This window comes from Nanorana parkeri, unplaced genomic scaffold, assembly GCF_000935625.1.
Source record: "Nanorana parkeri isolate BGI_ZX_2015 unplaced genomic scaffold, ASM93562v1 scaffold51, whole genome shotgun sequence".
Lineage (NCBI taxonomy): Eukaryota > Metazoa > Chordata > Amphibia > Anura > Dicroglossidae > Nanorana > Nanorana parkeri.
The window spans coordinates 1560180-1575706 of record NW_017306319.1 but is presented as its reverse complement, the minus strand read 5'-3'; the positions used below and the strand labels follow the sequence as shown (position 1 = coordinate 1575706).

At 47.3% G+C, this 15527-nt stretch overlaps 1 protein-coding gene across 1 annotated transcript in view; it reads left to right on the top strand.

Annotated features, from left to right (window-relative positions):
• Window positions 1-15163: 15163 nt before the first annotated feature.
• Window positions 15164-15527, top strand: part of ARHGEF10 (Rho guanine nucleotide exchange factor 10) — a 143890-nt gene continuing 143526 nt past the window's right edge. The window contains exon 1 of the mRNA XM_018575060.1: window positions 15164-15320. The gene's annotated coding sequence lies outside the window, so the exon portion shown is untranslated. The remainder of the gene's footprint in view (window positions 15321-15527) is intronic.

The window sequence follows — 15527 nt, the reverse complement described above, 5'->3', positions numbered from 1 at the left end:
ATGAGGGAAAGAGGCCCTTGTCCCATAATCAACCCCCCTCCTTCAATGCCGAAAGGCTTGTGACCTGGTATGGTTCAGGAAGTGGAGCGCAAACTCACTCCCCGCCATTTCCTGAAAGCCCAGGCTGCATGCTTGGATAAGGGTCTGGTTTGAAACATAACTGTAACTCCACACCATTTTAAAAAATATTTTCTATGTTTTTATGGCCCTGTAGTGTTATGATGTGTCACCTGCACTCCTTACATCAATTGGACCTTAATTATTGGACGTGGTGCTCATAGTGATTACACGGATGGCACCGTGTTTTCCAAAATCTTAAAGACTGAGATCACCCGCACTCTGTCAAATTCTTTTGCTTATTTATTGAAGAAACATGTCACAAGCATCAATTAGGCTAAGGCGGGGGGCGGGTCTTTACCCAACCCCCAGCTTCCTGAATGGACAGGAAGCAAGCTCTATGCTCCCTGATAACAAGGCAGCATAGTGCCAGCTTCCTGGCCAATCAGGAAGCCGGGAGGCGTGTAATTACTCGCCACCCGGCTTCCTGATATTAGTATTGGTACATCCCTAGTACACACACTACTCCATTCTGGTCCCCACACAACAACGTAGTGTACTGTGCTGTGGTGTGTTGAGATCCAGTGCGCTGCGGAAAATGCAGCATGTCTGCATTTTTTCACAGTGCACTGCACCGCATATTACACCTGTGTTGCAGTGTAAACAGGGCACATAGAGAACATTTGTTTTCTGTGTGCTTTTGTGGCGTGCAGTGTTTTTCTACTGCTAAAAAATGCAGTTCTGTTACTTTTAGAGCATCCTCCAAGTATGTTATTTAAATGGTCTGTATATTTTCAATGTTAAGCTGCAAGAATGGGATCTGTTTTGTATCAGCACATGCCCCCCATGGTAATACCCAGCTATCCATGCCCTTTTTTAAATAATGGTTTGCAAATTAGCCTTGAAAAAGGGCAGATAAATAATTGAAAGGGTTTGTTTCCCATTTATTTGCACAAAAGTGTTCAGTGCTATGTTCGGGTTTCTCAGAATTCCAACTGGTTTCTCATCACCTCCGGCGAACTGAAGTTTGCCTGGCTCGTCATCTCTAGTGGCTAGAGGTCAGTGGCAGGCTTAGGCTGTAAAAAGAACCCCCTCTTGGCATTGGTGGTGGGTGACAGACTTAGGCTGTAATTATAACACTCCAGCATTGGTGTTCAGTGGTTTACTTATACTCCCAAGCTGCTGTCTCTCTACCTGTTGGCTGGGTCTATACTTCGACTGTAGGATGGAAATCACTCTTCCTGACAGTTCTGGCTTCTTGGAATGCAGAGAGCACTAGGTGAGAGCATACTGAAATAATTCAGTTGTTGGTAATTTTTACAGATCTGACAGATCAAGTCTTATCCAAAATCTGTGTGACCCATCCGCTAGGGCTATGACAATGCAGAGATAACATCCAAATGGCAGCTGATTGTTTGCTGCATGCAAGAATGTATCCAATGCTTCCTCTGGTCCTCAATGCTACATTTGGCTACAAAAGTATACAGTAATGAGATCTCAATGCTATGGCTGCAGATTCAACATTTCATATCAGGAATAGAAGCGGTCTGCCAAGTCTGAGATTTAACACCTACCCAGCTGATTCACACAAGACTGCAGTAGTTTGTGCCAGTTTAATTTCTGACACTCCTTTCCATGATGCCTTTCATTTCATGCCATCGTCCCTCAGCCAAACAGGAAGGTTTGAGTCATCCTATACAATGCCCATATGAAAGTATTGCAGAAGCATGTGTTCAATGTCTGCCTGCTGTACTGCTCAGAGACTTCACTATTTTTAACCTTATTTCATTCTGAGTCTTCCTTATCATTAGCCTTAGCCTGGGCATTGCAGTACCATTTAGAAGAAGTGTACCCCATAGTAACAATAATCCCTGGTACCCACTTGCAGGCAGAATACCACATGGGGCCCTTTCGTACTTGGTGTGCGGCCCTTGGACTCCAGCATTGATTTGTAAAGGGGCAATAGCAGTAATCTCTACTTGCCTCGTGTACCATGTCCCTATACACTCACTTTCTTCTGCAGCATTTTCTTAATCTTGAACCAAACCTGTAGCATGCCCCTAACCTCTGACCACCATTTTCTCTAGTATGTCTGTGGTGTGACAACCCTTTCTAGCATTACACATACATAACCTTATGTGTGCCCCTTTTGGTGGTGTCAGGGGCCACAGTTGATACCCCCTTTCCTTGTTAGTTGACAACCATGTCAACCATGTCATGTTAACTCCCTCCTCATTGGCCTTCCACTACACAGGCTATCCCCCCTTCAGTCTATCATGAATGCAGCTGCCAGACTCATTCACCATACCAACCGCTCAGTGTCTGCATCCCCCCTCTGCCAATCCCTACACTGGCTTCCAATTACCCAGAGGATACAATTCAAAATATTAACAGTCACGTATAAAGCCATCTACAACTCTGCCCCCGGATATATCTCAGACCTTGTCTCAAAGTATTACCCTAACCGTCCCCTCCGCTCATCCATTGACCACCTGCTTTCCAGCTCCCCTGTCCACTCCTCCCATACTCGCCTCCAGGACTTCTCTAGAGTATCTCCCATCCTCTGGAACTCTTTACCCCAACCTGTCCGTCTATCTCCCACCTTGACTGCCTTTAGGCGTTCCCTAAAGACTCATCTCTTCAGGGAAGCCTATCCCACCTCGACCCAACCACTGAACCTTCACATTCTCAAATAATTCCTCCCCACACAGCTCCCTCCTTATGTATCATTTCCCCCTCATCTTTCAGATTGTAAGCCCTCAGGGGCAGGGCCCTCCTTACCATCTTGTATTGTAACTGTAATGTCTTCCTTATAATGTAAAGCGCTGCACAAACTGTTAGCGCTATATAAATCCTGTATAATAATAATAACCATGGATTAATTCCTTATAATACATAGCCTAGTCATGGTGGGACAGGTATCTTTCCTAAAAGGCCGTTCAGGGAAATTTGCGCACGTCATCTATACTACCGATACACTGCTGCCAATCACTCAGACTGAAGAGCTACATGTGTAGATGACAGCTTGGTTACCATGCAATGAGAAGAAAGAAGGATCACACAGATTACACACATTTCTTCCAACAAGTGGAAAATCCTCATGAGTTATGAGCATTTCCAACAGTGGGGGGAGGGATACTGAAGTGAGAGAAAGAGATTAGGGACAAGTTCCTGTTTGACCAGAGTGTGCTTCAAAAGCCTGTTTGTTTTTTAAATTCGTCCTAGTCCCTGACAAAAATACTCCCTGTTGCAGCTTAAAGTGCATTCTGACTTTCATAGCCATATTGGCATAACACCAATGTTATGTTTGTTACCTGTTCCCATTCACATAGCATACGCTATAAATAATTTAAAAAAATGCTTTGCAATTTAAACTGATTTTTACTTGCTAATATTTCTACTACTGCTTCTTTGTAATGTTAGGGGGGGGGACTGTGAGGGGTTGTGTTAACAATGACTGTACTGTGCTGGCTGATTTCATTATAATTGGTAAAGTAGGTTTGAACACTGCGTGTGTTTGAAAGGGTTAAAGGATTACAACACAGGCCTCTGCATTGTATGTTAAGAGAACTATGGGGTCAGGGCTTTTCCCCATAGTTCTCCTTTGGGTAACGGGAGGACACAAACTAGCGTCCTCCCGTCACCCTAAGCTAAGTATACCGCGAGCTACAGCTCGCGGTATACTGAGACGCCGCAGCTGAAACGGATCCCGACAATTATGTCTGTATCCGCCCAGCTGCGTGAGTGACAGCTGGCTCTGCCTATCTAGAGGCAGAGCCAGCTGTACCCGCCCCCTCCCCCGTCCGTTCCGCCAGTCAGCGCTGGAGGATTGGAGCGGGGAGGGGGGAATCCAGCCCCTCCCCTGTCACAGCTCTCTGCAGGGACAGGATCGAGAAGTGAGCGAACGCCGGTATGTGTTCGCTCACTTCCCGATCTACTGAGCTACACAACACATCGAAATGTAAGAAATATGTATGAAGAAATATTTTTCGATATGCTGTGTGAATAGGAGCAAATAACACATACAGTACAGAGGGATCTTCTCAAATTTGACTGCAAACGTCTACACTTTAAAGTAGGTCTAGCTAAATGATTTATTTATTTTTTAGTCTATTACACCTTGCACAGAAAGTAAAGAGAATTCTTTCCAGCATGAACACAGGCAGCATTAAAAGACCGTAAAGGTTTTAACCCTTCATTTCTCTGTCCAAAACTGAAGGTACATATTTTCGCTAAAAGTTCCTTTTAAGTTGACATTTCACAATTTGGATCACATAGAAAAGATAACTGTTTTATTATTACCTTCCTGTTGTCATTGTTGGGCTGGAAATAGTGACCCTGTTGTGTGTGCAATGGTAAAGAGTTTCCTGCTCCTTTCTTTATTATAGATATTTAGGCAACACTGATAAAACTGGACTTCACTAAATGCAGCACGGGCTTTTTTTTTTGGCTCCTTGTGCTGCCTCCCTCTCACTCAGTCTGAGCTCTGCTGTACAGTGAACTGCAGGAGCCAGCTGTCACTCAGGCATCTGGATGGATCACAACAGTATTGCCGGTATCCGTCCCGGCTGCGGCGCTCTCAGTATATCGTGGGCAATAGCCCGGTATATACTGAGCTTTGGGGGGATTCTACACTGACCACCGATGTAAGGGAGGAGTCTACACTGACCACCAATGTAAGGGAGCAGTCTACACTAACCACCGATGTAAGGGAGCAGTCTACACTGACCACCGATGTAAGGGAGGAGTCTACACTGACCACCGCTGTGAGGGAGGAGTCTACACTGACCACCGCTGTGAGGGAGGAGTCTACACTGACCACCGCTGTGAGGGAGGAGTCTACACTGACCACCGCTGTGAGGGAGGAGTCTACACTGACCACCGCTGTGAGGGAGGAGTCTACACTGACCACCGCTGTGAGGGAGGAGTCTACACTGACCACCGCTGTGAGGGAGGAGTCTACACTGACCACCGCTGTGAGGGAGGAGTCTACACTGACCACCGCTGTGAGGGAGGAGTCTACACTGACCACCGCTGTGAGGGAGGAGTCTACACTGACCACCGCTGTGAGGGAGGAGTCTACACTGACCACCGCTGTGAGGGAGGAGTCTACACTGACCACCGCTGTGAGGGAGGAGTCTACACTGACCACCGCTGTGAGGGAGGAGTCTACACTGACCACCGCTGTGAGGGAGGAGTCTACACTGACCACCGCTGTGAGGGAGGAGTCTACACTGACCACCGCTGTGAGGGAGGAGTCTACACTGACCACCGCTGTGAGGGAGGAGTCTACACTGACCACCGCTGTGAGGGAGGAGTCTACACTGACCACCGCTGTGAGGGAGGAGTCTACACTGACCACCGCTGTGAGGGAGGAGTCTACACTGACCACCGCTGTGAGGGAGGAGTCTACACTGACCACCGCTGTGAGGGAGGAGTCTACACTGACCACCGCTGTGAGGGAGGAGTCTACACTGACCACCGCTGTGAGGGAGGAGTCTACACTGACCACCGCTGTGAGGGAGGAGTCTACACTGACCACCGCTGTGAGGGAGGAGTCTACACTGACCACCGCTGTGAGGGAGGAGTCTACACTGACCACCGCTGTGAGGGAGGAGTCTACACTGACCACCGCTGTGAGGGAGGAGTCTACACTGACCACCGCTGTGAGGGAGGAGTCTACACTGACCACCGCTGTGAGGGAGGAGTCTACACTGACCACCGCTGTGAGGGAGGAGTCTACACTGACCACCGCTGTGAGGGAGGAGTCTACACTGACCACCGCTGTGAGGGAGGAGTCTACACTGACCACCGCTGTGAGGGAGGAGTCTACACTGACCACCGCTGTGAGGGAGGAGTCTACACTGACCACCGCTGTGAGGGAGGAGTCTACACTGACCACCGCTGTGAGGGAGGAGTCTACACTGACCACCGCTGTGAGGGAGGAGTCTACACTGACCACCGCTGTGAGGGAGGAGTCTACACTGACCACCGCTGTGAGGGAGGAGTCTACACTGACCACCGCTGTGAGGGAGGAGTCTACACTGACCACCGCTGTGAGGGAGGAGTCTACACTGACCACCGCTGTGAGGGAGGAGTCTACACTGACCACCGCTGTGAGGGAGGAGTCTACACTGACCACCGCTGTGAGGGAGGAGTCTACACTGACCACCGCTGTGAGGGAGGAGTCTACACTGACCACCGCTGTGAGGGAGGAGTCTACACTGACCACCGCTGTGAGGGAGGAGTCTACACTGACCACCGCTGTGAGGGAGGAGTCTACACTGACCACCGCTGTGAGGGAGGAGTCTACACTGACCACCGCTGTGAGGGAGGAGTCTACACTGACCACCGCTGTGAGGGAGGAGTCTACACTGACCACCGCTGTGAGGGAGGAGTCTACACTGACCACCGCTGTGAGGGAGGAGTCTACACTGACCACCGCTGTGAGGGAGGAGTCTACACTGACCACCGCTGTGAGGGAGGAGTCTACACTGACCACCGCTGTGAGGGAGGAGTCTACACTGACCACCGCTGTGAGGGAGGAGTCTACACTGACCACCGCTGTGAGGGAGGAGTCTACACTGACCACCGCTGTGAGGGAGGAGTCTACACTGACCACCGCTGTGAGGGAGGAGTCTACACTGACCACCGCTGTGAGGGAGGAGTCTACACTGACCACCGCTGTGAGGGAGGAGTCTACACTGACCACCTATGTAAGGGAGGAGTCCACACTGACCACCAATATTAGCAGGGAGTCTATTGGGCATTAAATAGTATTAATACTGCTGTTATATGGCACAATTACAATTAAAGTATCACTTTAAAAAAAAAATCAACATTTATATTCATTGTAAGTTACTTTACTCTTACATGATACACTTTCTGCATCCGATATATGCAAACACGTCTAGGTCAATTTGCCATATATTCAAATACTAGAGATGCAAACATACCTGAGCTATAATTAAATGAGACCTTTTTGTAAACCTTTCTTTTATCTCATAGGTAAAGTGTAGAAAAGCAGAAAACACAGTTCTGTATCCATGTACAGAAGCTCATTTCATGATTGTATCTTTGGCTTGTTCCCACAAAGATCTAGCACTGAGCATGTTGGAGCAAGAGCAGCGTGGTCATAAACTCTGACTGGAGCCTCAAGCAGTATACCACTAAAGTTACAGAACTGCTGAAAGCATAGAGACACTGACACAATGGTGGAACACCATTTAATACAGACGTCTATCAGTTAGCTCCTGCTTACAACAATCTAACTGGTCAGTTAAAACTCAAATGCTGCTCTTGAAATGCATATGAGGGCACACTCTACAAGCCTGGGATGTTTAAAGTATTTCCAAAGACAACATTTTTGTTCTGCAGTTTTGTATAGAGAGGAGGAGATGGAACCCCTGATCGGTTTTCATTGCTGCCTGTGTCTTCACTGCGATGATGAACCTCTTTTTGTCCTGGTGCAAGGGTGGATATTCCAGCACTTGATTCCCAGTTCTAATACTTTAACCCCTTCATGACTGAGGCCCTTTTTTCAATTTTTGCACCCATGTTATATTCCACATTTTAGGCCTGAAAATGACGTAAAACCCCCCAACATTATATATTTTCTGAATGCCAAGACCCTATAGAATAAAATGGAGGTAGTTGAAAATGTTTATGTTGCGCAATATTAGCGCAACTCCTTTATTAAACCCCAAAATTTAGTGACAAATTTAATTAAATGCCCCAAAACACAACAAATTACCAATTTTTTAAATGAAATATAAAAGATGAGGTTACAACGAGTAAAACGATACCCAACATGCCCAGTTTACAGATTGCGTGCGACCGTGAAACGGCGAAAAACTGCAGTACCCCAAAAAGTCAATAAAAGACACTTTAAAAGCCCCCACAGGTCATCAATTTAGAAATACCCCAAAATACTGGCCCTAGGATTATTGCTCTCACTCCGGCGTGCGCGGCGATACCCAACATGTGTAGCGCGTTCGTCGTTTTCATGCGTAGGCGCACCCGACGCGTGTTTACGTGGCGACGCGCGTGCTCGCGGGGGCGGGGTACTTTTAAAATTTTTTTATTATTATTATTAGATTTATTTTATTTCATTTTAATTTTAAAAACTGTTTTTTTTTTTTTTTTTACTTTACTTTGACTGCTATCACATGGGGGGGCTTGCAAGCCCCCCCATGTAATAGCAGATGGTGGTGACAGGTCCTCTTTAAGGTGATGCTGGGGGTCCAAAAGACCCTCAGTGTCACCTTTACACTGGAAATAAGCTATTGAAGTGCAGATCGCACTTCAATAGCTTATAGCTGGGCTGCAGGAGCCCAGAACTGACAGCCCAGGGACCGGAAGTGATGCAATCTGCATCGCTCCCGGTCCCATAGAACGGGGAGGGGATCGATGAACGGAAGTTCGTCGACCTCCTCCCCAGCTCCCCGCGGACACAAAGATCGCCGGTCCCGGGCCCGTAGGAGGGGCAACGGAGCCCGGGAAGCACGGCGGGGGTGTCCGGCGGGGGGGGGGCCCCTTCTTCGGGACGCAGAAGCGATCTGGCGACAGGTAAGTCGCCAGGATCGCTTCTGTTGTAAAGCCGACAGTCGGCTCTACAAGTTTAAACAGAGTCCCGGCGGCAAAAGTCGCCGGGAGTCTGTTTAAACAGCCCCGATGCTGGCGACGTACACTGTACGTCGTCAGTCACGAAGGGGTTAATATCCACACGCAGCAGCATACAAAGGATGTGATCAACTCACGTGTTTCCGTGGCATGGCCCTAATCATAGCTGACAACATTTTACAGTTAGCTATAATTAAAGGAGAACTATGGGGTCAGGGCTTTTCCCCATAGTTCTCCTAAGGGTAACGGGAGGACACAAACTAGCGTCCTCCCGAGCTACAGCTTGCGGTATACTGAGACGCCGCAGCCGGGACGGATCCTGACATTACTGTCGAGATCCACCCACCTGCGGGATTGACAGCTGGCTCTGCCTAGCCTATCTAGAGGCAGAGCCAGCTGTACCCGCCCCCCTCCCCCGTCCGTTCCGCCAGTCAGTACTGTAGGATTGGACAGGGGAGGGGGGAATCCTTGCAGGGATAGATCGAGAAGTGAGCGAGTGCCGCTATATGTTCGCTCACTTCCCGATCTATTGAGCCGACCTGTGACAGTTTCATTGTCACAGGCCGGCTAGAACTATGAGGATGAGTGATTTTCACTCGCCTCATAGTTCTCTTTTAAGACCTATTGTAACTGCAATGTATATGCAGATTGTATCCTTTGTATGCTGCTGTCCATGGATAATAAAGTATTGAGACTGACAATCCAGTGCTGGATTAATTACCTTTGTACTGGATTTGGAGATAAATGGTAATCCTGCCGTGTACTAATGCCCCCCAAGTAAAGGGTGGACTAGCAGTGTAGAGCAGGGATTCATTTTATTCACATTCTTGTTCTGGTGATACGAAGGCAGAAAGTGATGCAAAATCCAAAACTTTACAACTGGACTGTGAGGAAAGGCACACCGACATAAAAATGTGTTGGGCTTTATCCATTCCCTACTCCTATTAAAAAAAAGAAAGAATCTTTTTGGCACTTCATGAGCAGATGTGATTAAAGGAGAACTATGGGGTTAAGGCTTTCCCCCATAGTTCTCCTTAGGGTAAATGGAGGACACAAACTAGCGTCCTCCCGTCACCCTAGGCTCAGTATACCGCGAGCTGTAGCTCGTGGTATACTGAGACGCCGCAGCTAAAGCGGATCCCGACAATTATGTCTGGATCCGCCCACCTGCGTGACTGACAGCCGGCTCTGCTTATCTAGAGGCAGAGCCAGCTGTACCCGCCCCCTCCCCCGTCCGTCCCGCCAGTCAGCGCTGCTGGCGGATCGGAGAGGGGAATCCAGCCCCTCCCCTGTCACGGCAGAGAGCCGTGACAGGATCGAGAGGTGAGCCAAATTTAACTGTGTCTTCCTGCATCAGTTAACATGAAAATAATGCTATTGTCAAGCAAAAATAATGCTAAATAATAACTTTAATAAATACCCTCTCCTTTTTTTTATTTTTTTTTATGGGCTGACAATGTGGAAAAATGGTTAAAAAGTAAAAAAACATTTTTCTGTTCTTTAAATTGTTTTCAATCTGTAATTTGTATTTGACAACTACGGTATTAAACAGATGGATACTTCCACCTACAGGGTGAAATAGCATCTGTATTTTTCATCTGGAGGCTGAACACATAATTATAAACCACTCTCACTGAACCAAGCTGTCCGTGACAGCCAGGATCTAGAGCCACCAGCTGCACAAAATGTCCACTGCTTGTTTGCAAACATGGGGCATTTATAAACATATCCCCAGCGCAGGACATTGTGATGGGGAATGTTTATATACAGATTACAGACAGGAAGGGTTTAATGTAGACATTGTTGTAGGGCATGGGTGCCCACAATTTTTGTGTTAAGATCTACTTTTCAAATGACGAGCTACATGAGATCTACCAACTAAACAAAACCTCCCTTGCTCTCTCTCCCCTGGCTGTCTCTCCTGTCTCTCCTTGCTGTATTTTGCAAACAGTGTAGTGCAACAGGCTGTGTAAACTAATATTCTTTGATGTAACACTTCAACCACCAGTATCCACCAGAGAGGTGTCAGGGAGCTTGGCTCAGCAGACTCAGTCTAATAGGTAATCATGTGTGCACAGCGAAATAAATGGAATAAAGGGGCTGCCATTCACACCCTTCGTGATCTACCAGCATCAACTTTGAGAGCTACTGGTAGATCACGATCTACCTAATGGGCACCCCTGTTGTAGGGTATCGGGCAACTCCATTTACTTTTTAAAAACTGTGAGTCTGCCCACTGTAGTTTTGTTCCCTGGAGTATTGAAGGCTATAGACAGCCTCCCCTGGAAACCCTTGGCTCACATCTCTTCCTGTCCACACTGATCCATTCCACATATTTATTTCCTGGTCATCTTTACTCTCCTTCTGTCCCCTCACTATTCTCTGTGACCTATTGTGCATTTCATCTGTCCTCCTCTTTGCTATTCTCAGCTACAATTATGTGTGTCTGGAGGGCAGGAGATGCTTGTTGCCTCGTGATTAACAAGATACTGCAACTCTGTCCACTATGAAAATGTAGACAATTGCTGCTGCCTTGGGACTAATGAAGACTCATAGTTAAGAGATAATCTGGTAAATGAGAGCTACCATTGTTAACTTCATTTTGAGGGGGCAAGTCTCAGGACTGTCATCCTTATCCACAAGTAGCGGATATCTGTCCCAGCACCTGATCCAATACCTAATCTTTTTCCAGGAATAGGTTTACCTGTGCAGCATGCATTGTTGGTGGAACCTAAGCATAAGTGTGTGAAACAGATTAAGGTATATGTTAACAAGATAAGTGGCTGAGGCATCTGTCATCTGTCTGATAAATATGTAGGTGGTGCTCTTGAAAATGCTAATCACCTAGGTTTGCCTGGCTTCAACATCAGAATAACAGCCAGGAAACTAACATTATGAGGAGAGGTCAGCAATGATAGCCTGGGGATTTCTGTATTGGCAGATGTACTACTAAGCTTGTAACAGGTATGACAAGAATGCTGTGCAGAGGGACACCTGTCCTTGCACATGTTGCTCCAACACTGGTACCTACTGCAATTTTAGCCCAGCAAAGCTGAGGTTCGTCTTGTCTAGGGCAGCACAAAACCTAAATACACCGCTGCCTGTGATCCCAGAGCCTCTAAGATGATGCATTCTATGGCATATAGGATTCTCTGCTCCTGAACTCTACCTTTCTGGTAAGTTATCTGGCATTCAAGCAAACAATTTACAAGAGTGCATTGATTAAGGCTAGGAGAACATTCTGTACCTTGTATGAGTGGGTCCTACCGGTGGCTCTGATGCTTCACCATTCTCTGTAGAAAATTTAAGGTATTGGGAACCATTTACAAGAATTCACTAAGGCCAGGTGAGCATTCTGTACTCTGCATGAGTGGATCCTATTGGGGGCTCTGATCCTTCACTATTCTATGTAGAAAAGTGAGGGATTGGGTACAAGTTAGAAAATCATATTGTGCAACAATAACAGCAGAAGAGACTCATTATCATCACCTAGAACTTCAGAATTGTCCCAGTAATTGTACTAGATGGATGCAACTGGGAGCTTCTGGTTAGCGAGACTTTTATGGTCAGCCTGAGTCGCTGTCCTTGATTTCCCAGGTTTTTAGGGTTTGTTACGGGAATCTGTCCATGGGTTTTCAAAACTCACTGCACAATAAAACATGTTCTTAGTGACTGAGCTGGTGGAGAGATCACAAAACTCTCTCTGTGACCAGCTCAGCGATACAGAGACCAGCCGCACTTGCCACTTACATACACTTCACTTAACAGCCTTAATGCCTGGGAAGCTGTGAAGGAACGTGGCTGCGGCTTCCCATATCCAATCAGGAGGCCGGGTGTGTGGTTGACCACCTGCCAGGATCCCTGCTTCATTATTGCACCCCGCTGGAAGTGGTAAGGGACAGCTGCAGAGATGGGAATTTGGGATACCTCGGGGGGGTTGAAAACAGTGTTGCAGTGTGTATGTGTGTATATATATATATGTGTGTGGTTGTATATTCCATACAATAATGCAATAGACTGAGCATGCCTATGATACTAGCCACCGCTCCAAACTCACTCCCGTGGTGAGCTACAATCTTAATACACATTATTAACCACCTCCCGTCCATGGCCGCTCCTGAACGGCCAGACGGGAGCCTTAAGGTGCCCACACACCTTGCGATAAACGTACGATAATCGCGGGAAATCCCACGATCGTACGATTATCGTAAGGTGTGTTTATCTTAGGAACATGTTCGAAAACATGTGTAGCATGTTCGTAAGATAAAAGCCGGACGGGCCGGTGTGCGCAAGCACACACTGCCCGTTCGGCATTGCGGTCATCGGAAGCCCGCCCCTCAGCGGGGCGGGCTTGTGATCATCACAAGTACGATCTGCCTGTCCAAGACCACCATCGCTGCCGGTCCGCCATCTGCTGTGCCCGGTGCGGCTGGGACCGGCACGGCGACTCTGTTACTGGAGATCAGTAAACGATTTACCTTTGATCTCCTCTCCGGTACCCAAATGCAGGAAGTGATGTATATTACATCACTTCCGCACAGGGCTGTAGCTACCATGGGGCGAGTGAGGCGGGGCGCATGACGTCACATACCGCACACGTCTGTTGGCACAATTTTCTGTTCTTGCCTCGGGCGCAGAAGGAGCTAGCTACGGCTCTGCTTCCGCATTTAGTGTCACTCTCCGGCAACAGATGCCGATGAGAAGCTGCTGAAGCAGATCTCTGCTTCAGCAGCTTCTCTGGGGGTCCCTAGGTGACATTAGGGGTCTTGGAGACCCCTTATGTCTCCATAAAGAGGACCTGTTATGTGAATTGGCTGTCACATAGGGGTTTCTTAGCCCCCTATGTGGTAGCAATAAAGTTAAGTGTACAAAAAAAAGTTTAAAAAAAATTAAAGCATAAAAAAATAGTCACAAAAAAATAAATAAGTAAAATAACACAATTATTTTTTAAAACTCCCCCCACATACACACGCAAACATGCATCGGGTGCACCTACGTGCGAAAACTATTCCGCCTATTGTGCCGCACATGTTACATGTCGCCATGAATATCGCAGTGAGAGCAATAATTTTAGGGCCATTAATCACTGATAACACTAAGCTGATGAGCGGTAAAAGCTTTTAAAGCGTCACCTATGGCCAATTTTGGGTGTGGTCGCTTTCTGCAATTTTAAGGCTTACCATGTTTGGTGTCTATTTACCCTACGTGCCCCCGTCTTTTATATTTTACCAAAAAATTGGGATGATAATAAATGTTTCATAACATTTCATAGGGAAACCCGTTTTTTTTTCTTCGACATTTAGGGTACTTTTTTGTTATATAGTAAAACATAAAAACCCCAGTGGTGATTAAATACCCCCAAAAGAAAGCTCTATCTGCCCCTCCAAAAATGGTATAAAACTCATTTCAGTCAGTCAGTAACGCAGCACTGAATACTGAAAAATGGCCTGGCCAGGAAGGGGGTTTAACAACCTGGTCTTCAAGTGGTTAAACTAAAGGCTCGTTCACACCATGTCCAGACCAGAACATTTTTGTCGGTACCTGAAATGCATCCCAATGTATTGCTATTGTACATTTGGGCTCTGTTCACACAGGCAGCCCATTCTGGTGCGGGGGGAAATCCTACACGCACTATTTTTTTTTCTAGTCTGGCACGCACCAAAACGCACAAGACTGCGTCAACAACGCACTGCACCGTGTTTGCAGATCTGGTCCGCGTATGGTGTGAACAACCCATGAGATTGTAGTCCATCCCGGGAGTGAGCTTGGAATGGTGGCTACTTTACAACACACACAGGGACCATGGGGAACAAAAATATTCACCCTCCAGAAGGAAGGACAATGTCAGCACCAATTCAGAGATGATTTGAGAAGCTACAGCTGAGTGATATTTATTTATATAAGATGTAGCTCCTGAGTTTAGTGGCACTTTCAGGACCAGTGCTCAGGAGCCCAGCTGATTCTGCAGGAAACTAAAACTTTTACACATCAAGGAGCGGCATCCATTGTAAGTGATTTCGTCAGCATTTTAGATATCTTAAAAACCTTTTGGCTAATATCACTTTTTTTGTATTTATTTTTGTAACCAGCTGATTACAAAACCCGTTTTGAAGAAAGCTCTCCTGGTATATGAGGCTATGGGCAGCTTAGTGACTGTGTTTCCATCCAGTTTAATCATCCTACATTATCAGTACTCTATTGTTCCACTGAGTGCACACCCTGCACAGTGAGGGAGCCCTTCTCCCCTCTCCATCCCGGCTCTTCCAGTGACAGCTGTAAGGAAGAAGCCATTGGGCTGGTCAGGTGACCCCGGAGGAATGCTGTGGATGGGAATTACAAGTGTGTGTGGGGGGAGACGATCTCCGAATCCTCCCGTCCTCTGCCGCGACTCCCCTTGGCGTTCTCTACAGCCTTATTGACGGCCTCCTCCGCCAATGACAGCGCAGCTCCTCTGCGCCTCGGCCAATCAGAAAAATCGGGGAGCCCAGAGAGGCTTCGTTCAACAAGAAAAAAAGAATCGGAGGGAATGAGCAGAAAAGTTGGGCAGTTGTTGGCAGCGGAGCCGGGTCACCATGCTGGATGGGTGAATGGTGAGCAGTGCCAGTGAATGGAAGTGTCTGCAGGGTGCTGGGCTCCGGATGGTGAGTGTGCCTGGCAGTGGGGTGTAGTGACGTGTCTGCAGCTCTCCCGGTGCCATAGCTCTGCATTGTTTTCTATAGAGTGTCGGGAGTTCATCTAGTGGGCTGTATACCTCGTTCAATAACATTGCATCTTCTGATTCCTTTCTATGCCCTAGTTCATGGATATTGGGATACATTTTGTTATGTATTGTGCAGGTCACGGAGGCT